This window comes from Olea europaea, chromosome 21, assembly GCF_002742605.1.
Source record: "Olea europaea var. sylvestris chromosome 21, O_europaea_v1, whole genome shotgun sequence".
In the NCBI taxonomy this organism is placed as follows: domain Eukaryota; kingdom Viridiplantae; phylum Streptophyta; class Magnoliopsida; order Lamiales; family Oleaceae; genus Olea; species Olea europaea.
Genome location: NC_036257.1, coordinates 2,992,162 through 3,019,322, shown reverse-complemented (window position 1 = coordinate 3,019,322; position 27,161 = coordinate 2,992,162). Strand labels below are relative to the sequence as shown.

Here is a 27,161-nt window from a genome sequence, read left to right as displayed (position 1 = left end):
ATCGCATTGACTGGTAGAACGCCAGGTAACTTGCCGAGTAACATAGAAATCAATCCCAAAGAGCAAGCCAAGGCCATTACAACTCGAAGTGGAGTACAATTGCCTGAAATCCATGTCAAGAGACCGGGTGTGATTGGAGAGACATCTTCCCCTGCTGAAGAAGAGACTGTTGTAAAGGAATCAACTCCAAAGGAAAATTCAGAAAAGTAACAGGATAAGGCCAAAGTCACAGTCAACCCATACGAGCCTCCGATTTCCTTTCCATAGCGATTGAAGAAGCAAAAAAGGAGCAATAGTACAAAAAAATCCTAGAAGTCTTCAAAAAGCTCCATATCAACATCTCACTAGCCAATGCACTATTCCAGATGCCTAGCTACGCGAAGTTTCTCAAAGATATTATAGCAAACAAACGCAAGTTGGAGGACCATAGACAGTAATGCTTACGGAGGAATGCAGTGCCAGAATCCAGAAAAAGCTCCCACCAAAACTGAAAGATCCAGGGAGTTTTACTGTCCCTTGCACAATTGGTAATTTTTATTTTGATAAAGCATTGTGTGATCTCAGTGCGAGTATTAACTTGATACCACTCTCTATTTTCAGGAAATTAGGATTGGGAGAACCTAAGGCAACCACAATATCTCTATAGCTAGCTGATCGATCATTTACACATCCACGAGGGATTATTGAAGATGTATTGGTCAAAGTGGATAAACTCATATTCCTAGCAGACTTCTTGATTTTGGATATGGAAGAAGACAGGGACGTGCCTATCATATTGGGACGACCATTTTTGGCTACTGCAAGAGCCCTCATAGATGTGCATCAAGGAAAATTAACTCTGAGGCTGGGGGAGGAAGAAGTCTCTTTTAATGTTTTCAAGGCAACGAAATACCCCAACGAGCCTGAAAGTTGTTTCCAGATTGAAGTGCTTGACATAGGAATCCTCTATAATTTTGAGTTGAAGAAATAGCCAAACATTCATGAGGCCTGTATAGTACACTCTCCATCCGTTCTTATTGATTCAAAGGAGATTAAGGCATTCAATGTGGGATTCCATACGGATGAGTAGAGAAAGACAAACCACTTGAAAGATAGGGATGAAATTCGGAAGATAACTGCAGTGCGGAACAAGACCATATTGAGCAAACTATGCAGGACCTCCCAAGCCATATTTAAAGTGCAATCGACTATAAAATAGCGCTGATTGGGAGGCAACCCAACATATCTACCCTTTATTTATTTCATTTTGCATTAGTCTAGGAGTTTTTCAAGTTTTCAACATTTTTATTAGTTTAGGTCATCATTCATCCGTGCATGTCAATAAATAGCCTAAGCACAATCCACACGAGTCCCAATGCATTGAGCACGAGTCAAAAGGTTGAAGTCCTGTTTTAGTCAGTCATGGGTCAAATTGAACAAAGTGCATGATTAGAGCTAAACTTTGTTGGTGATTCACATTTTTGTGATATGAACTTTATATTGAGATATAATTTATGCATCTTACACGGCAACAGTGTACACATGCAACTTGAAATAAGTTTGGGGGAATGGTGCATCACATGGATTCCTTCATGCACACCCAAGTTTATCAATTATCACCATAAGATATAATACACATACTTTGTGCTTTTGTAGGATGTCGCCAAAAAGACCTCAATAAGAAACGAGAAGGTCGGCTCCACATATGGCATTGCAGGTCCTGATTTTCGACCACCTCCATACTAATTAGGGGAGTACTAGTTATCCCATTTCTTGTGCTTTCAGTTTATTTTGTCCCTCAATTATATGTATTTGAATTTCTACTTTATTTCAACAATGAGGGCAAAATTATGTCTTTAATCTTTCATTAATCTTACATTGAGGACAATGTATTAACTAAGTTTAGGGGTGACATAATTTTAAATCTTTATTTGCGTTCATTAGTATCTGTATTCCATTATTGCATAATGTATGCAAGATGAGCGTTAAAAAAAAATTCATGCATGTTTGTGTGGGCTTGATAACCTTGCTAGCTATGATGTTATTATTGGACTTGTTTAAACTGCAAAACTTTGGATTTGGTATTAATTAGACTAACTGATACTTGTTCATGCAACACTTGACATTATCTATGTACGCTATTCATGCTTGACATGTTAGATAAATGACTGGATTTTGAGCATAAAGTAGGAAAAGAATGACAACCCTCTATTGAATTAACCCGTAAACTATCTTAAGACAGTTTGGTGATGGTTTAGCTATTATAGGGGGGCATTGAGATGAGCGCGGGCTCCGTGCATGAATTTTATTGTGTGGATTGCCTAGACCAGTGAGGTGAAAATTAGGTGAAAATCTTAAATTAGGGGTTGGTTTTGAAAACTAAATGTCTAGAACAATAAGGTCATAAAATTAATTTGTGAGACTAAGACACTTCTTTTCATGCCTTTATGACTCGAGCAAGTAAGCATGTAAGGATATTTCAAAATCTGGTGCCCTAAGGTCAACTGGCCTGGGAGTCACCAGCCTAAAGCTCGCTAAAGGGGTCATATAGAAAGTAAGAGAGAAAGAGGTTAATAAAAAGTCATCTAATCGAGCCTTTATAACCCAAGTGAATAAGCATGCAAGGGTTTAAAACCTAGTGCCCTAAAGCCAATTGGTTTGGGAGTCATCGGCCTAAAGCTCACTAAAGGGGTTATATAGAAAGTAAATGAGAAGATGATATAAAAAAATAATAATAAAATTGGAAAGTGAGAAAAACAAAAGAGACACAATAACATGAAGAAAAGCACTTAGACATTTGGTTGAGGAAACTCTACCTTTCAGGCGAGGCAAGTAACCTATTTTAATCTTGAGTGTTGAAGCAATCAAACTTGGGAGAGCCTTCACTTGTTGAAATGTAAACTTGTGATAGTGAGATTAATCCAAACTACGACAGGGTGAGGACTACAGCTATGTAAACTCCTAATTTTAAAACACAACCTCAGGATAATTGAGTGAAAAGAATAAGTTTTAGGGATTGTGTATCTCTTGAGCGAGTAAGGATATATTTGACCACTTGGGGTTGGGACACAACCCATCATGAATTTGAAATGTTGGCATGAATTCACACACACACGTCAAGTATGCATTTAACAAGTAAAGGTTGATGTCATTTTTAAACTGGTAAATTTTCATAAAATCAAATACATAGTCCAATCCTGAGCCACGGCAGGGTATTAAGCCATGTATGTTCAGAATTAAATCACTATCTTGTTTGAGGACAAACAATAGTTCAAGTTTGGGGGGTTTGATAAGTGTGTTTTTGCACACTTCTTTAGATCACAAACATGACTTAATTACAAGCAAAATGTTTAAATTGTGACTTAATCTCGTTGAATTCATGCAATGAAGGTGTTTCTATGGAAATGGTGGAATTCAAGAGAAAAGAGCCGAAAAATGACTAAAATGGAGCAAAGTGATTGCTCAGGGACCAAAGTGCAGTCATCCAAAAGATGGTTTGAAGGACTAATCAAGGAAGTGAATGAACTAAGTACCAATTTGGTGATATTATGAGATGATGGAAATAAAAGAAACAAGCAAAAAAGACCAAAATGAATCAAACTGAAAGTTCGGGGACCAAGTTGCAAATAATCCATAGATGAGACGGGAAATGGAATGAAGATTCAAGATTTTTAGAGGTCAATCGGGTGAGGAAAGGAGTCAAAGAGGTGAAATATGATCGAAGTATTATCAATTATCAACTTTCAAGCGAAAAAACTATGCTCGTGATTTTTAGCCTCTACTTGAGATCCATTTTTAGCATAGTAAACATTAGAATTTGAGAAATCCTATTTCTATTAAAAGTGTATACTTTGAGTTTTCTGTCCAATGAACTTTGAATCACTTCAATAGGAGATCAAGAGAAAAAGTTATAATCAAAATACTAAAAACTGTCCAGCGGAAAGAATCGCATAACTATGCGGTCGCATAGAAGCCTCCCGAGAATTTTTTCTCAAATTTTTTTTACTCTATGCGACAGCATAGAAATGTACTATGCGGTCGCATAGGTATATTTTGGGGGCCGATTCTGCAATTTTCTTATATGATCGAAACTCTTTTGGTAACCTAATTTTCACGCGATATAAATACCAAAAGACGTCTAGAAAGAGGCAGAATGGATTGGAGGCAGAAAAACACTTCTTGAAGAAGATTTTGAGTGGAAGAACGAAGATTTACACAAAAAGCTTCAAGATTTCATAACACGGTGATGCTTTTTATCCAAAATCTGATGTATTCTTTTATTTTAACCATGTTAGGCTAGATTTTTATGTGCTAGGATTTGCGATGAACCTTATATTATGAACCCTTAATCTTGAATTTTATTTATTTGATGTTAAAACATGTTTTTAATTATTGAATGATTGGCATGGATTTTATTTTCTCTACAATTATGTGCGCAACAGTTGTATGAGATTTGCGGCTTGTTTTACCCTCGAGAGATGGAAAATAAGTTAGTCATTATGTTAATTGTCGTGAAATTCGATAAGGGATATAAATATACCGCTATGCTTTACGTGATCTTTAAGTATTCATAAATCTTTAATGCATTTTTATATGTTCGCATCCGTCATAAAAATATAGTCGGATCGCATGTAAAAATAGGTATAATTCTACTCGAGAGAGATTGTTAAACAAATTAGGAATATTGGTCTTCATAATTGAATCGTGTTGTCAATTTTATAAAATTCGGATTAAAGGGGATTGATATAAGGTGATTCGGGATCCTAGTACGCATTTCGTTATCATATTTTTATATAACTTGCATTTTGTTATAATCACGCATTTAATTTAGTTAATATAGGCTTTATATTTATAAGTAGGTTATTAAATCATAATTTAGTTAGCAAAAATATCAAGAATTTCTATTGTTTCGGGTAAGGCGACGATAGATAAAATTGAACTAATCAATCTCTGTGGGACGATATTCGGACTCATTTAATCCACTTTATTACTTGTTAATGAATCGTACACATGCGGTAGTTTTAAATCGAAAGAAATAATTTCATGTACAAATGGCAAGAAAACTACTTTCTGGACTGAACAAGTGAGTGTTATGATAGAACAAAGGATCTCACCGATATATAATGACCCTGGCTGTCTTACTGTTTCTTGCATCATCGAGAACCATGAGTTTGCACAAGCTCTTCTTGATTTAGGAGGTAGTGTCAATCTCATGCCTTATGCGATACACCTGTTGTTAGGTCTAGGTGAGATAAAACCCATTTCTATGGTTCTACAATTAGCTTATCGGTCCACTATAAGTCCTAGGGGAGTAGTTGAGGATGTGTTAGTTCAAATTAATAAATTTTACTACCCCGTTGATTTCTTAGTTTTGGATCTAAAGGTTGACGTAAATGTTGATTCTAAAATTCCTCTCATTCTTGGTAGAAATTTTCTTACCACAGCTAACACTCTTATAAATTGCAAGAACAATCTAATGAAATTATCTTTCGGGAATATGAATTTAGAAGTCAATATTTTTCACATCACTAAGCAACCAATGAAAAATGATGAGTGTCGTCACACATATATGATTGAGGCACTCACTCAAGAGGAAGTACTTACAACTACTGATTCTGACCCCTTGAACTTTTTTCTTTTAAATTCTTGAATTCCAACAAGCCTTAAATATGAAGAGTATGCTAATACTTGTGCTATTTTTGCGAAATTTCAGGATTATGGGACATCACCATAGCAACCCAGTTTGAAAAATTACAAGAAAGGATGGGAGGACAGCAACCATTAAGCATTGAGAGCCCTAAACCAGAGTTGAAACCGATGCCTCCAGGACTCAAACACGAATTTCTTAGACCAGGTGATACTTATCCTATAATTATATCTTTAGAATTGGATGCATTGCGATTTAAGAAACTTATGAGCATTTTGAATGAGCATAAATTTGCATTAGGTTGGACCACAGCTAACATTAAGGGTATTAGTTCTCTAATTTACTCGTATAGAATTTACCTAGAGGAAGAAGTCACCCCTAGAAGAGACCCACAACGTAGGCTAAACCCCATGATGAAAGAAGTTGTGAAAATGAGGTGCTAAAACTATTAGATGCAGGTATCATTTACCCGATTACAAATAGTAAATGGGTCAGTCCTACAAAACTAGTCCTTAAAAAGTCAGGTGTCACTGTGGTGAAAGTGAAATAGGTGAAATGGTCCCCACAAAAATATTGACTAGATGGTGCATATGTATTGATTATAGGAAGTTGAATGCTGCCACCCATAAGGACCACTTTTCCCTCCCCATTTTAGACCAAATTCTAGAGCATGTGGCTAGCGATCTCTTTTACTATTTTTTAGATCGCTACTCTGGTTACTATCAAACTGAAATAGCCTTAGAAGACAAGGAAAAGACCGTATTTACTTGTCCTTTTGGTACTTATGCATTTCGTAGAATGCCATTTGGACTTTATAATGCCCCCACTATATTTCAAAGATACATAACAAGCATACATAGTGAAACGGTAGAGGATTGGATGAAAGTCTTCATGGATGACCTGACTATGTTTGGAGTCTCGTTTGATGCATGTTTATTGAATTTGAAGAGAGTCATGACCCGGTGTGAGGAAAAATGTTTAGTTTTAAATTGGGAGAAATGTGATTTTATGGTACCTATAGGAATTATCTTAGGACAAGTAATTTATTCTAAAGGGATAGAGGTCGACAAATCTAAGATTGAACTAATTTCTAAATTGCTTACACTTGAGATAGTGAAGGACATCAGATCATTTCTAGGTTATGCAGGTTATTATAGGAGGTTTATACAGAACTTTTCATCCATATCTAAACCGTTGTGTAACCTTCTAAGTAAAGAATCCACTTTTGAATGGACCTCTGAATGCCAAGAGGCATTTAAATCACTGATTAACGAACTCACTTTCGCACCTATAATGCCACCACTTGATTGGACATTACCGTTTGAAATTATGTGTGATGCTAGTGATTATGCAGTAGGTGCTGTACTTGGACAAGGAAGTAAAGGTAAGCCTTTGGCAATTTACTACGCTAGTAGAATTCTAAACAGTGCTCAAATAAACTATTCCACAACTAAAAAAGAGTTACTAGTTGTAGCCTTTGCACTTTATAAGTTTCGATCTTATTTGATTGGCTCTCCTATTACAATTTTCACAGATCATGCAGCCCTTAAGTATCTTCTTACAAATAAGGATGCTAAGGCGTGTTTAATATGGTGGATTTTGCTATGGCAGGAGTTTGACATCACCATCAAAGATAAGAAATGAGTAGAGAATGTCGTAGAAAACCATTTGTCAATGCTGATCTTTGAAGACAATATAAACACCTTACCAATCAGAGATGAATTTTCATATGAGAATTTATTCTTTTGTTTCTTCTCTACTATGGTTTGCTTACATTGTAAATTAATTAGCTGCAGGTGAAATCTCAAAGGAGTAGAGTGCATAGGATAAGAGAAAGTTCTTGGTTGAGGTATGTAATTTCTACTAGGATAACCTATGTTTATTTAAGTACTACACCGATCAAATCTCGAGACATTGTGCTCCCAATAAAGAGATACCAAGCATACTTAATTTCTATCAAACCTAAGCATGTGGTGGCCATTTTTCTATTAAAATGACAGCGATAAAAATTTTGCAATGTGGTTTTTACTGCCCACCGTGTTTGTAGATACTAATGCTTATTGTAGATATTGTGAAAGGTGCAAAAAGTTAGGTGCTGTGTCCTGACGTAATATGTCCCTTTAAACCCCATTTTGGTAATAGAAATATTTGATTGTTGGGGAATTGACTTTATGGGACCCTTTCCATCTTCTTTTGGTTACCTATATATTATTGTGGCAGTAGATTATATGCCTAAATGGGTAGAGGCAACTACATGTAGGGCTAAGACAATAAATGGTTGTTAAATTTCTCAAAGAAAATGTTTTGTCTCGATTTAGCACATCACGTGTTATTATTAGTGATAGAGGCACACACTTTTGCTATCATTCATTTGAGGTGTTAATGAAAAAGTATGGGGTTATTTATAAAATTTTGATTGCTTATCACCCAAGCTACTGGACATGTAGAATTGACTAATAGGGAAATTAAGTAAATCTCGGAGAAAACGGTGAGCCCCAATCGTAAAGATTGATCTGTAAGGTTAAATGATACACTTTGGGCTTACCGTATAGCTTTTAAGACCTCTTTCGGCATGTCACCATATAGACTCATCTTTGGAAAGCCTTGCCATTTACCCATAGAATTTGAGAACCAAGCCATTGGGCTATTAAACATTTTAACTTCGATCTAGAAGAGGGAGGTAAGCTCAGGAAATTTCAATTGATTGAGCTAGAAGATTTGAGAAATGATGCTTATGAGTTCTAGAATCTACAAGGCAAAAATGAAAGAATTTCATGATAAAAACATTTTGAGAAAGATTTTTGAACCAAATAAAAAAGGTGTACTTGTATGATTTTAGACTCCATAAGCACCCACGAAAACTTCATTCTAGGTGGACTAGCCCCTTTGTGGTACTACAAGCTTTTGAACATGGGGTGGTCGAAATTAAAGATCCTAGTGATGGTAAAGTGTTCAAAGTGAATAGACAGCATCTCAAAATAGCTTATGGACAACAGATGCCTGCGGTGGAAGAAATTCTTCTTGCAGACCCGTTTAACATCCTTAACATCATTTAAGTTTGTCTTTCACTTCGCTCTTTCTGCACATTAATTTTTAGACTTCTTAGTATGTTTTGCATTCATCTTTAGGTTTATTTTCATTCCTTGCATTATCCATCCATTGACATCTTCAGGCTTCTTATCCTTCAAGCTTATGTTGATTTACTGCAGTATTTAGGTGATTTATTTTCCTCTTTTTATTTTGGAAGACATATTTATGCATTGAGGACAATGTAACATTTAGTTGGGAGGGATCAATTTGAATTTTGTTGTGAATTGCATAATTTATTGCGTAATCATATGGGGTTGAGAGGAAATTTTTGTTTGTCTCAGATTTACTGTATGTCTATGCCCTTGAATGATAAAATATGTCACTATGAGTTAATTTTTTGTAATGAGAGTCTAGATGTTGGACATTTGCTAAATCTTTTTTGTGCACACAAGCCTTGTGGTAAGATGGTAGTTTGACACATGTAGTTAGATGAGTCTCTTGCTGAAATTTTCATGTGAGAATTGGCGAGGATTGAGAGCCATAATATACTAAAAATGTAATAGGCAATCATTGAATTTGTGAATTGAAAACTTCTTTTGAGAATAACATTACATGATCTGTGGTAAGACGGTGTATCATACTTGGAAAATGATGACAGTCAACTTAGGATTGAATTTGAGCCTTTCAAGCCAATTTTTCTTATGATTTTAACACTTTAGTGGCCACTTTGAGCCAATACACATATTTAACCATTTCTTTCTATGCATCTATGTTATCCATACCTCCTCACATTGGAAAATAGCCCATAAACATCTATTTCTATCTTTAACGCTTCCAAGTGTGTAGTACGTATTAAATGTTTATTTGAGAAGAATAGTAACGAAGAAATGGATAAGAGTTGATAAGTGCTCCGGTGAATTGAGAAAACACAAATGGAAGGGGAATTTGAAAAAAAAAAAAATTGAAATAAAAAAAGAGAGAGAAAAATGAGAAATGAAAAATGAAAAAAAAAAGGGAAAAAGGAAGAAAAGAAAAAGAGGACTGATGTTAGGTATTGAAATGCCTAATTATGTACTTGGAAGTCGTTGAATTTTTTCTGCCCCTCTTTTCATATAACTCAACTTAACCCTCATTACAACCCTTTTGCATTGGCTGTTTTAATCCCAAATAAGGTTGCGGTAAAAAGTTGATGAATTCTCAATTGATAAAGCACCTATCATATGATCAATGTTTGCTTGTTGCTTGTTCATAAATGTTTAAGCCTTCATGTTTTGAATGAATATCTTTCTCAACTCAATAGAGGGAGACCCTACACTAAACACTTTGATACCCATGAGTTATGGGGCCGAACCTTTAGCTCGCGACATACTTGATGTTGCATATGTTAAGGTTTGCTATAAGATGGCTATGGCTTGACATACACTCACATATTTTGTAAGTGTTTTTGATATTCTGATGATCTTGACATTGTTAACATCTTGTGGTGTTGAGTTTGAAAAAGGGCATGAATTGTGGTTAAATTGGAACTTAACAATTTAAATTGTAGCATGACCCAATCGTTTATTTGTCTTGTTTTGCATTAAATTTCTAGAGTCTAGCAATAAGCAAGTTGGGGGCGTGAAAATATCACAAATTGTTAAATAATTCATACATTTATACTTATATTATTATGATATATTGACGATTAAATGCACTGAGTACCCTTATATTTTGATTTAGATTACAAACAGGTGAATACAGTGAAATTTGGGAGAAAAAGAGCGAAAAATGATCAAAATGGAATGAAGTGAAAGTTCAGGGGCCAAGTTGTAAATAATTCAAAGATGAGACGGGTGAAAAGTCAGGTGTCTCTATTTTGTTTTTATATATGTTTGCTTGTAGTATGGAGCACAATCATCATTGGTGTTGGTCGATCATAATTGCTCTTAATAAACTATATAATTTTTTACTGTTCTATGCTCTGAAACTAATTCGTAGCAAAATTTTGAAAATGACAAGTAATAAAATTTTGTGGTAAGAAGAAAATGGCAAGTAATAAAAAGTCTTTTATATATATATATATATATATATATATATATTCCATCTGAATTTCTTTCAACTCCTTATTGCAAACAAAGGATAATGAAGACTTTGAAATACATACTGAAAAATAACAAATGGGGTTTATTCGATAAATTAAGCTTTCCAATATGGTCTACAAACTACTTATTGGAAAAACAATACAAGGTTATAAATATTTGTCTATTAGAACCTTGAAAAATTGATTTCGATTCTGTAAGACTGTTGACTAGAAAATACAGAAAAACTAGATTTTAGAAATATTTGATAAAGTATTAAAACTATCATGTTCATAATCAGCCAAAGAAATAATCGGTACGATGTAGATTTTCATTGATTGGAACGTGCCAAAGGGAGAGTTGGTAACTAATATGTAGTTACAGAATTAATCAAATCTTATTTTCGAATTGGTCATATATAGGCTTTTCTAGGTCACTTCAAAGAACGTTCATTGTTAATAATTCACATGGTCCTTGTGAACGTCTAATAGCTTTCGAAATAAATAATTAGAGATGTATAAAATATTTCATCCCCAATGCAAATACATGAGCTGATGAGCAGGTTGGTAAACAAGTATAAGGGAAATTAATTAATTAAATTAATAAATCCAGACTTTGATAGCAGCCAGATTTTGATTATTATGACATTATGTTGAAGGTGGTTTCTATGGAGATTTACTAAATGCGTGTGTGCCCCTTGATAAGGTTGAATGGACAATTGTTTTGGAATTTTTGAAAGATTAGATTTGTCTTATAGTTTAGACACAAATGCTGAATTAAAACAAAAACAAACAACAAGTCACTTATTACTATCTTTAGATGACTAGGGTATTAATTCAATTAATTTATATATTTAAATAATCACAAAACATTATGATCAAAAGCAATAAAAAGTAAATAACACCAAATATGATCATTAAGGTTAAAATTCCTAACTGGATAAAAAACCTCCAAACAAACTTGCTAGTAAAATTCGCTAGAAAAATTAACTTACAATAAGTCTCGACACTGTTAAATTTTAGCTGACTTTGACATCTAATTTGTAAATCACTAACGAACTCCTTCATTTGTGCACCCCTGCATTTCTAAGAACTTTGAGCTACTTTTCTCTTCACGTGGATCAACAAGAACAAACATCATTCTCAAGTGCTAGAACTCCAAGCGTCTCTTCCAAAACTCCGGAACTCTTTTGTTTTGGTGTTGGACCAAGGATCTTTCTTCGTGGAATTTGATCTTGTAGAGTCATGTAAGAGATATTGAAATATATTTTTGACTTTCAAAGAACAAACTCTTAAGTTACAACAAGGCTCTACTAATTGGATCAATATATGGGTTGAATAATGAAGAAATAATATTGTGGTTAAATCAAGAAATCAACACTTAAAGAATGATCTCTATTATCAAAATATAGTTCAAGCAAACTTTTAGACATCCCATAGGGTATACATTTATAATAGGTAGAGTTTTGGATGAAAAGGAACTCAAAATCAACTTGAAAAATCAATTTTTTTTATTCCTCGAATAACCATGCCAGTCAAGCGCCAAGCGAGTTGCAACTAAGTAATAGTCAATATTTTCGTCATAACTTTCTCTTCTGATATCCGATTGAGGCGATTTAAAGTACGTCGGTAAGCTAATTCAAATATTTACAATTCTTCTAGAAGATAGAATTTTTCAAATTCGAATGTTTTCTATGTTGAAAATGTGTCGCAACTTATGATTGAGAATTTGGAGCAAAACTTGTGCAACATTTTGACTCCTAATTGCATTTTATTGATTATATGTGATCTGTTTTAACATATTTTACTCCAAGGATTATACTATCAACCCTTAACTATTTTGACTTTAATTACAACTCAATTAACTCCTAATGCAATTTAACTAAAATAGGATTTTGACTAAGGAAATTATCAATTACAAATTTAGAGATGCCAATTATATAATTTGGACCTGACAATCTCCCCCTTGGCATTCTGTGACAAAATATTTTATTTTAAAGTCAAAGAAAAAAATCTACCCGACAATTTAATGTAAATAATTTACTTCAATATCCTTCAAATCCGTTTCTTGAAACACATGGAAACAACAATATCACGTGAAGATTAAAAGAAAAAAAAAGTAATAAAGTAGAACTACCAACGTAAAACGTGATATCCATATTAGACAAAACACCCAATCAAACATAATATCAGTATGATAATAATAAACAAGTTGGTTTTGTTTTAGAATAACGGAAAAAGAGTTGAGAGATATTTTTCTAAAAAATAACCATTTGCTACATATTAAAATTGAGTAGTGAATAACAATTTAGCATATGATGCATGAATGCATATGTAGATCCATCTAACTACAATAATACAACAATGACTTGATCCCTATGATCCAACATGCCTCTCTATAGGAAAGGTCAATATGTCCACTGATTAAGTTGAGACGCTCCCACTAAAACAAAAATATATCTGACAAGAAATGTCTATATTAAGCCTAGCATCATTTTATTTGGTCACCAAAATTATAAACGAGAGCCTCTATAGGAGGTTCGTAGATAATCTTGATTTGAGTGTACAACCTTTGTCTCAATTTCTAAATACTTGAAAATAATTTCGCCATCTATAGCATAATCACAAATTATATTCTATTTAGACAATCTTATTAAATAGAAATCTAATCAAGCAACGTGAACCACGCGACCCTCCTATAAGGAGTTCGTTGCATTACCGATACGAGACAAGTGCGTTACTTTGCTTATGAATTGACCAAAGGACACCATTGATTTTTATTTAAATAAACATCTTCTTCCACTCAATCATTTAAAATAATGGATTTTACTTGAAATAATTACCAACTGTTCATATTAAATAAATTAATATACAGTTAATTATTACGATTTTTCTATTCAGAAAAATTTAATTTAAATTAAATTAATCAAAGAAAAATCTGTGTTTAATAATATGCATCCTATTCATAGTATCACGAGCGATGTTACAAATAAATCTATATGTCATGATAACTAGAATGACAATATTTCAAACAACAATTTAAAGCATCCATAAAGCGATAAAAGTAACAATTATTTGTGGCCCTAAAAGACTCAAGAATTAAAGAAAATAAATTGGACTAAAGTCCAATACTTAATCTAAATCTTTATCCAAAATCTCCAAGTGTCCAACAGTAACTCTCCAAAAATTAGCAAAAAGGACTCTGCCACTACACTTGTAATTAATTTCAAAATCCAATTTTTTTTTAAATCCCATTTACAAATAAAGCTGTCTGCACATGCAACAGACATATTCTATCTGTAAAATGTTTTTGTGTGATTTTTTAAATAAATACAAATTTTACATCCCTGTCTTCAAGTTTTTGTCTTCAATTTTCAATCAACTTACAAGATTCAATAATTACAAGATTTACATAATTCCGATGTCTCGTAGGCTCACAATTTTGAATCTAATTGAAACAAAAAATTAAATCAAGATAATAGAGTCGTAATCCACCTATCCTATCACAAACTCGAATTAACAAATTACAATCAAAGACTGGCCACAAATAATTGGTTTACAATTTAAAAGAATCCAACCATTCAATCATCACATAATAATAAATTCCTAGATATCGCTCGACTAGAACATGCAATCAAGATTCAGAAATAACAAGCACTTGTATGATCTAGATTGCTTTGATACTAGTTGTTAGAATGCAGAAGTGAAATTATCCAGATATTAAAAATTTATTTTAATTCAATAAACGGGATCGTCTAGATGTTCTCACGTGTATGTTATATAAAAAATAATGATTTGAATCTTCTACCTAAGTTCAATGATCAACCTTTGAATTAATTCTGAACCACGAACTTTCGACCCTTTTAATTGCAAGAATCTTGGTGCTTCAAACCTTCTATGGTATTTTTCAACGCAAAAACTACACCGGCGTGCGGGTACCTTCTTTTAATTAATCCAGAAATTAATTCTTGAATTTGGACAATTGGAAATCAAGAAAATAAATGTTTTCCCCCTTTCTTTTTCTTTCTCAATTTGAATACTATGGAATTATGTATTATGAGTATTGGAGTATTTTTTTGTCCATCTAGTCTCTATTTATAGAGAAAAAGACGATACAATTTCAGTGCAATAATAATTAATTCCACATTCAAACAAAAGTTAATTAAAATCTAAGTAGGAGTTTTAATTTATCTCCAATTCCAATTAGTTTACATTTAATTACATGTGTAGTCCTAGAACTTCAATTACAATTATAATTAACTTTACAACTTTCGTAGTAATTACAATTAAGTACAAAACTTTATTGTAATTACAATTAAACCCAAAACTATTATAATTGTCGTAATTAAGTTTCAATACTTTATGGAGCTACCATAGGGACCTGATCGGATATATATTATCCAAACTCCAATAATTAGATCATATCTAGTTGACCATAGACCACCCAATCTAATTATTATTAGTCTTTGCTTTTTTCACTAAAGGCAAAAGACTGAAAAAATATATATATATATATATATATATATATATAACTATATATATATATATATATATATAAGATCATAAAAGTCAATAGATCTGTAATACTTTCCTCTAACTTGTTGTGTCTGTATTTTATCCTCGTCTGAGATGTGATAATTAGGTACAAGAATAAATGACCATTTTACCTCTCTAGTTATTCTCACTAACTTAAGATTCATTTTCTTCAACGGTCCTGTGAACTAATTACAGAAGTCAAAGTTTAGTCGTTGCTAAATACTGAGCTCAGATTTTAACCATTCAACAGAAAATACTTAAGTAATGACTCTACCCATTTTTCATATTCTCTACTCCGCTCATTCTGAAGTTCCCAACTCATCAAGATATATTTCACCTATCAAATTGATCTCACCCATAGATGAATCAAAGAACAATTAAAATCGCGAAAAGCTATGCATAATCCCGTCAAGGGATTCAGATGAAATACACAGTGGTCAAGTATAATTTGATTCTCTGCACAGTCATGCTATAGAATTAAATTCGACACGCGGTCCATTCAATACACTCCAAGTATACTAGTGTAACCTTTAACTATTTCTGTGATAAGGAGAAATCACAAACCCGAATAGTGAATTGACCAACACTAGAACCTTCCAATATAAGGTGACAACCCTTATACATAGATTGTGAAATTATTTATGATCAAAATATAAGTTGTGTCACACTGTACATCTCAGCTCAAGTACCCAACTCATATTATCACAAGTAATCACAGGCACTTTAATTTCGCATGCTTAATAATAAACAAATGCAATAAAGTAAACATAATTTTATTCAATATAATAATATTGTTATTTTTACATCAGCAAATTGTACCATATGGGCACACAGCCCAACATAACATTACACATCTACTGACATAAACAAATCACTAAAAGTAAACAGAAGTCCAAATTTGTTTGTCGTGCCTGCAGTTACATCAACATTGAGCATCCACCAAGTGGATAACTCTTAACAGCACGAATCAACTAGGTTCACGTATGTTAAGAGGCATCAAATTTGCCTTCAGTTCTTGCTCCTTTACATTAATCCCTTAATCTCGATAATCTGCTAATAGTGATTCACCTATTGGTGTACTCACTACCAAACAGTTGCCTAAAGGTTTTGGCTTTTGATTTGCATATAAAGCAAATGCAAATGACATATAAGAATGTGTAGATCCAGGGTCAATCAAAATATGAGCATTTCTATCAAAAATAGGCAACATGCCAACGATAACATTTGGTGACTCAACTGCTTCTTGTTGAGTCATAGAAAAAACTTTGTCTCAGGTCTTTGGTCATCTTGCCTGACCTTTCAATTTTGCACTTGCAATATTGGACTGGACCACGCTATTTGCACCTACTTTGTTAACCAAATCATCTCTCCGAGTCAGATTCTATCTCGTACTACCAATACTCTGCTGAAGAAACATCCATTGTGCTACGCCACTCTCCTAGAATACAACTGGGCAATTCCCTTTTAGGTGTCCTTCTTGGCCACAACGATAGCAACCACCAACTCCATTGAACTTTAAACACTCTCCAGGATGAGATCTTCCACATAGCTAGCAATAAGGAAATCTGGTACTAGTAAAACTCTTGCCCTGTCTCGGAGAAAATAATCTCTGGGAAGAACTCTGAGTATGAGTGTGACTGGCCAATGGCTGTTGCACAGTACTAGGACTAAATCTAAGACTCTTGACTTCCACGTGATCTGGGCTTGAAATGGCCTAAACTGGACACACTAAGTCAAAATCCTCTATTGTCCTTCTGTGGTGGTCTATAGTTAGAAGCACCCGTCAATGTCTACCTACTGCTTGTTCTAACATTGTTTGTTCTCTCCCAATCAGTCTATCAAAAATGCTCCTTTCTATTCTCAAAGCTGATCTCACCAATTCGCCAAATTCATTCCAGCCTACAGCTGTCACTACTGATCTAATCTCTTCTTTTTAGCCATTTTCAAACTGTTTGCATTTATCACCTTCGTTGCTAACCAAAAATTAAACATATTTTGAAAGTTCAATGAATTTCACCTGATATTCTGCAACAGTCATCTACCCTTGTACTAGCTTCAAAAATTTCTCATGCTTTTGCATCTTAATAGGAACGAGGGTAATAGGCATTGTAAAAGATATGTCTTAAATCTGTCCAAGTGATGACAGAAGGGTCTCGATATGTGCTCTGTACTGACTGGCGCCAATCACATGCACCCTCATCTAATAAGAAAGTGGCAAGACATAAATTTCGATCATCTGGCCAACCTATAACATCAAATACCCTCTCTATCTTGGTCATCTATGCCTGAGCAACTGCAGGATCAACTGTACCGGTGAAAACTTTAGCCCCTAATTTTGTAGTCCTCTCAATACTGAAATCTTTGTTAGTACTATGAATAGCAGAGACAACCACAATATCAATTTTTTCAATAGCCATAGGATCATTTCCAATCACATTTTCTTGTCCCCGTTGTTCAGGAGGTTTATAGGTTGATTCATCTATTCTCTCGAACTCTCTCAATTCATGTCTATCAAGAGCAATGTGAGACTAGGGCAACATATCTTGGAGCCATTGAGTTTTACCCAAAATGAGGCATGACTTACCTATAGTTATGCATGATATGCTAAACATCAGAATGTAAGTATGTACAATGCAAACTTGTGGACTCTAAAGTATGCTCTAATACCAAACTGACATGCCCCACTTCAAGTAACTCTAGTGGACCTAGAATGCGACGTGTGCCGATGATAGATACCAACTAAAAATTGGAACCACCATTAAGGCTATTACAATTATAATATGCAACTGTTTATAAATTGTTTTTAAAAGAATTTCAACATTATTTCCTCACTAAATAGGACTAACAGACCTCTAATCCACAATGCACAAATCCAAAATATAACACAACACAATGAGGATAAGTCGAAATCTCAAATTTTATCAAAATAACAACACGAAATGTACATATAGATACAAAATACATAGTGAGCCCCATAATTATCTACAAGTAATGCAAAATTACATCTAGACATGAACATCGTCCCAAAATACTGACTACATGCTCTATGAAGTGAGTCATACTCGCAAAATCTGTTGCGTGGCTCTTACTCCAAAATCAAGACTCAACTCCAAACAATGCCTAGATACTCAACTGCTATCTAATAAGAAAAATGAGAAAAAATATATGAGTTGATAGTTCAGTGAGTGAAGATGTTTGAAATTAAGTGGAGAAGTTTGAAAATAAAAATAAATATACTTTTCCATCTATACATTTTTATCGAAATCAAGTTTATATCAATTGACAGCTCACAATTTGCATAAAATGATTGTCAAGATGGGAGACATCCTTATAACGCTGAAGTATGTATTCTCAGAGTAATGATATAATGCTCAACTCAAATTCATAATATCGTCTCATCACACCACATGTAATCTACCAAAAATGTGCCTTCTAACTGTAATCTGTAATCTACTCCTCAGGCTAGAAACTTTCGCCACGGGCCTTTGGCCTCCTTCGTGAATGAAAGCCAGTCTCAAGACCTCAATTAATCAATTCTAGAACACGGTCAAGGCCTCTCTATGAACTATATATATACGGTCAATACCCTTCCGTGTAGGATAGAATACGACCAAGGTCCCTCTATGAACCAAAAGAAGTATATAATCATGAGTACTTTTTTGATCGGTCTCAATGTCAAATGTCACATTCCAGTTCATAACTAATCCATGTACAAACTTAATGATTTCACATATATCATAATGGAAGAACCTTTCATAATAATCATATAATTGTACCAGAAATTCATATAATTACACATAATGCAATAGCATAATTAATATATTAATTTTTAAAAATATATAAGTTTTTTCCATTCACATAACTATGTATTCAAAATCAACTTGGTTGGTAAGCTGTCCCGATGTCCGTATCACCACCTGAAATATGATATAATTTTTAGATTAACAATTAGTTATTTTAAGTAATTTCAATAATTAAATATGCGATACCAAAACTTAATCCTTTCATGTTTAAGCGATTTCTAAGGTTTCTTTTATCACTTGAGCTAATTTTTCTTTCATTCAACTCAATTACATAGCTTATTATACTTAATTCAATAATTTCCATTTTGACACCCCAAAATTTAACATACGAGCATACGAAGTGTTGTGTCTTCAGGAAGTTTTCAACTAATAAAAGTATTACATCGGCATTAAGAAATAAAGAATTAGAGTCAAAATTAGACTTTAATGAGAATAAGACTAGTGAGGGATTAGTTATGAAAGTAAAATTGAGTGATAAGAAATTTAACTCAAGTAACATTAGTAAGAAAGAAAAATACAAAACAGAAAACATAAGGAAAAGAAAAAAAATATAGGAAAGAGTAAAGGAAAATTTAATTCTACGACTGTGGTAAACACATCACTTAATTAAAGACTATTTCAAGAAAATAGCATATATGAAAGATAAAATAAATTAAGATGGATCTGCAACTATAGCTTGTAACATGGTGAAGAGATGAAAAGAGTTGTCATAGTGGCTTCAATAGAAGTTTCAAAGAATGGGCACTTAATTCTAATTGCATGAGTCTTGTCAGAGAGAGGTTCACTGAACTAGTAAATACAAACAGTGGGTAAGTACAAATGGGGAATGATGACTTGCCAATTTAAGGAAATTAGCCCATTAAACATGTTATTTATTGAACAGTAATCACATTATATTCATGGCCTACAAAGAAATCAGGTATATCTTACGAGAATTAGATGATAAATGTGATATAAGAATTCATAAATGTTATACCAAAATTTTCTTAAATTCTCTAGAAGTAATAACCACCCTTAAAATTAATTGGATTTACACTATGCAAGCTAAGCCTTTAGTGGCAATACTTCTGCAGCCATAAGTGTAAAATCTGATAAGTCATTCATTTGGTTCAAAATATTGGGCCATGATAACATCACAAATGCTAAGTAATTCATCAATCTATACTTGTATTATTATGATATATTGCGCCTAAATACATTAGGTACCCTTATATTTTAATTTAGGTTGCAAATAGATGGATATAGTGGAATTTGGGGAAAAAAAAAGACAAAAAGGGATCAAAATGGAAGCAAGTAAAAGTTCGGGGACCAAGTTGAAAATAATCCAAAGATGAGACGAGTGATGGAATGATGATTTCAAAATAATAGGGGCCAATTGGTTGCAATTAGAAGTAAAAAAAAAAAGTGAAATATGACCATAACATTTTCAGAAATCGATTTTCAACTACACAAGAATGTTCCAGATTTTTTAGTCAAAGATTGTGATCTATTTTTTGCCTAGTAAACTTTTGAATTCAAAAAAAGCTACTTCTAGTAAAATTGTATCCCTTTTTGTTATCTTTCTAATACACTTTGAATTGCCTCAATTGGATAACAGAAGAGAAAATTACGGCTAAAATACCGAAAGATGTCCGGCAGGAAAACATTATAACTATGCGGTTGCATAGTTTAAAATATAACAATCGCATTGTACAATCCCTGTGCGAATTTTCTGGTTTCGTAATTCCGTCTGGCCACTTAGGGTAACTTAATCTCCCATGAATTTTAAGCCCTAAATCACCCCAGAACGCAAGAGAATGCCCCCATACACTTTTATCTCAACTTTGGCACAAGAAAATCCAAGGAGAACTAACAATCTTGGTGAAGCCATGAAGGAACTCAATCGGTTTTGGTGATTTCAACATCCTTTAATTAATGTAATCTAGTATTTTCATTGTTAAACAATTTTAGGTTTTAAATATCCATAACTTGAATGTCATTTGACATTGGTTTAACATTTATTTGATTTTTCCTAGATTCAATCATGTTTTTTCTATCAAACAATTGAAATATTTGTTGAATTTTAACTTCAATTAATTAATGTTATTGGTGTGATTCTCTACTGCTTTATGCTTAATGTATATGGTCGCTTTTGAATTTGATTCAATAATTAAATGTGGGAATGTGTTTTAGGAAATTTAATCTTTAGAATTATTGTGGAATTGGATTGGTGCTTAAAGTCATATTTTCCAATTAGAGAGTTAAGTTTAACATTTTTAATTGAGTTATAAGGATGAATTGATAATGTTGAATGATCCAAACCAATTGAGAGAATTCCAACGCTTCACTACTTCACGCATTGATATTTAAATTTCATTCCTATCAATAAATAAATCCCACTACACATTTCGAGAGAATATTCACCTTTTGGATTCTTTGAGTGATTTTCCATCTCCCTGTGCAAATCGACACCCCAAAGCTGTACTACCACTACCGCATTATTCCTTGGACATAATCAAATTTTGGCGCTGTTGCTGGAGAGACGGTACAAGTAATCAAGGGATTAATTGAAAAAGAGTAATATCGTTCCTTTACTTTATTTTTACTTGATTCAATTTTCCTCATTGTTATTATTTATTTTGTTTTAACACGGTTTCGTTGTTTTTGGTGTTTTATGCGCAGGAATCGAGGCGATCAAGGGAGTTCTACTGCGGAACCTTTTACCATGTTTGAATCTCTCTATAACCTTTTCTTTGATAATGCATCTACTGCCACAAACACCACATTACACAGCACCATGTCTGTTAGTGAGCACGGCAACACACCTTATAGGACTTTATTAGATTATCTTCATTCCGCACGCACATCCACACCATAATGCATAATGTTTCCACCTAATATGCCACGTATGGAGCTTAAACCAGAAATGATTAAACTTCTTCCCACTTTTCAGGGACTTGACAATGAAAATCCGTACGTGCACATTAGGAAATTTGAGGAGATGGTTGCAACCTTCCTTAATCAACATAGTACAATAGATACAGTTAGGCTTAAATTTTTCCCATTTTCAGTTAAAGAAAGAGCAAAAAGCTGGCTATATTTGTTGAGACCATGTTCGATTGGCACTTGGGCCGAAATGACTCAAACATTTTTCAAAAATTATTTTCCCCATCATAAAACTAGCGCCCTTAACAAACAAATTTTCTCATTTATTCAAAAGGATAGCAAGACCTTATACCAAGCATGGGAAAGATATAAAGAACTACAAGCCCTTTGCCCCCACCATGGTTATGAGAGTTAGCATATAGTGAGTTATTTCTATGAGGGATTAACACCTATGGAGTGTCAATTTGTTGAGATGATGTGTTATGGTGATTTCTTGCAAAAAGATTCGGATGAGGCCATATAGTATTTAGATGAGTTAGCTGAGAAGGCTCATACTTGGATTGGACCTAGCGCCACTAAAAGTATTAATAGGTCACGACCCACAAAAACCCCACTAGCACATATATTTATTATCTTAGAGAGGAGGATAGCCTTATAGCCAAAGCGAAAGCCCTCGCTAGAGAACTTGAAACCTTGCGTGCTAAGGACTCGAAGCCTACACAAATTGTTTCTCGTGTTGAATCCCTAGGACCTTGTTTTGTGTGTGGTGGAGTAGATCACCTAGCCCAAGAGTGCCCCATTTTGACTGAGATGAGGGGGGTTTATGAGGAACATTGTAATGCCTTAGGTATGTACAAAAAGCCTTACTTTTCTTTCTCTAAAACTTAAAATCTAGGGTGGTGGAATCATCCTAATTTCAGCTGAAAATCTAACAACCGGCAACCTGGACAATTGAATAGAGCGTACACTATACCCTCATATGAACCCACATCTTCTAAGAGCTCCTTAGAAGATACCCTACATGCATTCATAGAGGTACAAAGTAAGCCAAATAAAAAATTTGAGACTACGATCACTTAAGTAATTGAGGAAAATAAGGAAATGAAAAATCACATGTCTAAATTGACCAACGCCTTAGTTGTAGGAGAATGTGGGAAATTTTTAGCTCAAACTTAACCAAAACCTAAGGGACAACATATGGCACAAACCTCAGGTTTGGGAGAAAACAATCTTAAGGAAGTGAATGCCATCACCACTCGATCTGGAAAGGTTATAGAACCAATCTCCAAACCTAGGAAAAATAAAAATGAGTATAGTGAGTCTGAAGAAAGTAGCCCTAGTGATGAGGTAGTAGGAAATCCATCTAGAGTGCCCTTCCCTCACGTTCTTGTATATACCACAATGTCAAGAAAACTGCTTTCTGGACTGAACAAGTGATTGTTGTGATAGAGCATAGGATCCTACCGAAATATAAGGACTCTGGCTGTCTTACTGTTTAATGCATTATCAGGAACCATGAGTTTGCACAAGCTCTTTTTGATTCAGGAGCTAGGGTCAATCTCATGCCCTATGCAATATACCTGTTGTTAGGTCTATGTGAGATGAAACCCATTTCTATGGTTATACAATTAGCTGATCGGTCCACTATAAGTCCTAGGGAAGTAGTTGAGGATGTGTTAGTTCAAATTGATAAATTTTACTAAAGGTAGATTCTAAAATTCCTCTCATTCCTGGTAGACATTTTCTTACCACAACTAACGCTCTTATAAATTGCATAAATTGCAGAAACAATCTAATGAAATTATATTTTGGGAATATGACTTTAGAAGTCAATATTCTTCCCATCACTAAGCAACCAATGAAAAATGATGAGTGTCATTACACATATATGATTGAGACACTCACTCAAGAGGAAGCACTTACAACTACTAATTCTGACCCCTTGAACTTCTTTCTTTTAAATTCTGCAATTCCAGCAAGTCTTAATAATGAAGATTATGTTAACATTTGTCCTGTTTTCACAAAATTTCAGGATTATGGGACACTACCATGGCAACCTAAGTTTGAAGAATTGCAAGAAAGGATGTGATATGATCCGGGTTGCGCACTAAACTACCGAGAATTTGATTATTGTTGGAAAAAAGCCTAGTGCAAAGTTTAAGTTTAATTCTAGCCAACAAGCCATGAAAATTACATGTTCAAGCTAAGTTCGAGACTTCAAAGGAGTTGATAAAGATGGTCATTTATAGGTTCGAACAACCGAGTCGAAAATCTTGAAGATAACAAGTTCCATGATTGACGGGAAGAGACTAAGTGCAAAGTCAAGTTTGATCAAAGCTAATAAAATCATGCAATTAAGTGTCGAGGTTACGGGATCCAAAATAATGAAGTTCACATGTCAAGGAGCAACTTTCATGTTGGGGTTGAGAGCCGAAGAGAATTGGATTCAAAGTTTTGGGTGATATAAGGAAAAGAGCAGCGTGGATTAAAACTAGCATAACTTTCAGCTCAGGTATCGAATTTTTGTCCATGGGTACAGTCTGGAATGTCACGAAATTCTGCACATGAAAAAGTTGTTATTGAAATTCAATACTATGCGACCACAAGTCTAAAAGGCATGCGATCGCATAGACATTCTTGAGACCAAATTGAAGGATTTCAAATGAACTATGCGACTGCATTGGATTATACTATGCCACCGCATAGTGTAATTTTGGGCAAAAATTCTCCTTTTTTGCAATTTTTCATATTTTGTTAGATTTTATTTTATTCCATATCTTTGTAATCTTGGACGAATAATGCACGGTTTTACTAGATTTTTTTAGGATTTTACGACTAGTATAAATATAGGAATTCTCTTCATCATATTGATACATTAAAAGACTTTTCACATGAATTAATTAAGATTTTCTCTTGCGAAGCTTTGCTTCAATTTTGTTTCTTGATGTAACAATAATACAGAACTTATCAAGAATTTTTTTCATGTGGCGTTCAAAACATCGGGTTGAATCTTTAAAGTGGGTAATCAAGGGGTCTTTCAAGCAACGTTCTTGCTAGGATTTTTGGTTCACTTTTTCTTGGTTCAAATCCAAAATTTCGGACGATATTTGTAAGCCTTGTGATCAAGAGGTCATTTGTTTAATATACATTCGGTTGCTTGGTTCATTGTTCGTGGGTTAGTTCCTAAACCTTAACCATATTTGGGCATTCTTGGGATCCGGTGTCAATTTTTGTGGGTTAGTTAGCAACCGTGCTAACTAGGTATGCATCATTTGGTATCATAGCTAAGGCACCAAGATCGAGGTTATATCTATTTTTTAAATTTTTATAGAGTCTTTTGTTTTCCGTATTTTTTTTCTTTTGTTCGTCGTGTTTCTTGTAATTTTTCTATTTTGTTGAGTCTTTGATTCTTTGTCAAGTTTTCTATCTAGAGAAAAAAAAAGAGTAAAGAAAAGTATCAAATTCGAAAATTAAATCAACATGTCGAAGGATGTAATGAGGAGATTTGAGAAGATGATTGAGGATATGAAAGATACAATAAATAGAATGGATAAGATTGATTCAAATTTAACTAAGTTGCATAGGGATCAACATGTTGAGGAGTCTAATATGCGGAGATGAAATAGATGGGAGCCTGAGAATAAAATTTATGATGCATATGAATATTGTAGTGATAGTGATTAAGATGTGTGGATTGAGGCTGTAATACGAGGAATGAAAAATGGAGGCGATAAGTTTGGAAGAAGAGCTACGAATTATTATGGATATGGTGTTGACGTGGGTATGAAAATGACAATTCCAAAATTTAAGGGTAGGAGTGATCTTGAGGCGTATGTGGCGTGGGAAGAAAAAACTGAAGTAATGTTTGAGCGCTATAATTACTCTAAGGAGAAAGAGTTGAAGTTAGTTGTGAGCTTATTCTTGGATTATGCAATAACTTGGTGGGATGAATTGACAATATCTAGGCGAAGGAATGGTAAGAGGCGTATTGAGACTTGGGATGAGTTGAGGCATATTATGAGGAGACGATATACACGAAAGGATCGGTGAGAAGTGGAATTTAGGGAGAAGCCTAGGAGATTTTATGGGGATGAGTATCCAATGGGAAAGAAAACACATTTTTTGAAGTGTACGGGTAGTATATCAAGCAAGAGTGTTGGATTGGATTATAGGCGGGAATTAGCAGAGATTTGTGACATACTTAATTCTAAAATTGATCTTCTGAAGGTGCAAGAGATTAAAAGTAAAAATAGTATGGTGGTTGATTGTGAGAAAAATGGAGAAGACACATGAGAGAGTGAAAATGACGAAGTGGTTAAAATGGAAGTGGAATAACGGGATGAAAGTGAAGAAGAGTCTTCGGAGGTAAATGAGGATTTGGAAGCAAACTTAAATGAAAAGGAGAGTGGAGCTGAGAAGGCATTCGTGATTACTAACAATTCCCTCCCTATTTTTGCTATTTCTATTTTACAGGTTAACGAAGACTCAATTCCTGAAAATAAAACTATTGAAGTACCACCCGACCCAAGAATCGAACATCAGTTTGTAATTCAATTGGTGGAAGAAACTAATCAACAATTGCATCTTGACTTAGAGATATCTTATTTGCCGAAAATTGAATTTGTTATTCTCGAAGAGACAAATAAATTTTAAATGCATTGGACGGGATTTATGTGCAAGGATTTCATATGCCATGGGTTGAAGGACAAAGCTGAATTGAAGGAAAATATGCATTTCTTGGATGTGACATTGTAGCAATTGCCTAGGCCGAATAAAGCAAGGAAAGTGCACGGGGTTTCATCAAGTAAATTTCTTCTTGGAGTATTTCAAGCTTACAAAAGGAAACCGTTGAAACATTCACACTTTGATCTATATCAAGGAGATTGGGTTTACTTACGGAAGAGGCGAATACGAAGTCAAAGGAGGTCCAAATTGCATCCGAGAGGAGATAACCCATTTCATGTGCTTACCATGATCAACAACAAAGGTTATAACTTGGATCAGGATTCGAGGATGAATCCTTTTGAAGAGAGAGGGAATGATATGATTCGGGTTGCACACCAAACTATCGAGAATTCGATTATTGTTGGAAGAAAGCAAAGTGCAAAGTTTAAGTTTAATTCTAGCCAACAAGCCATACAAATTAAGTGTTCGACCTAAGTTCGAGACTTCAAAGGAGTCGATAAAGATGGGCATTTATATGTTCAAACATCCGAGTCCAACATGAAGTTAACAAGTTCCATGA

General features: G+C 34.0%; 1 pseudogene; it reads left to right on the top strand.

The window, feature by feature from the left end:
- The window catches only part of LOC111370006, a 75,619-nt pseudogene that overhangs the window by 45,802 nt on the left and 2,656 nt on the right, over window positions 1-27,161 (top strand).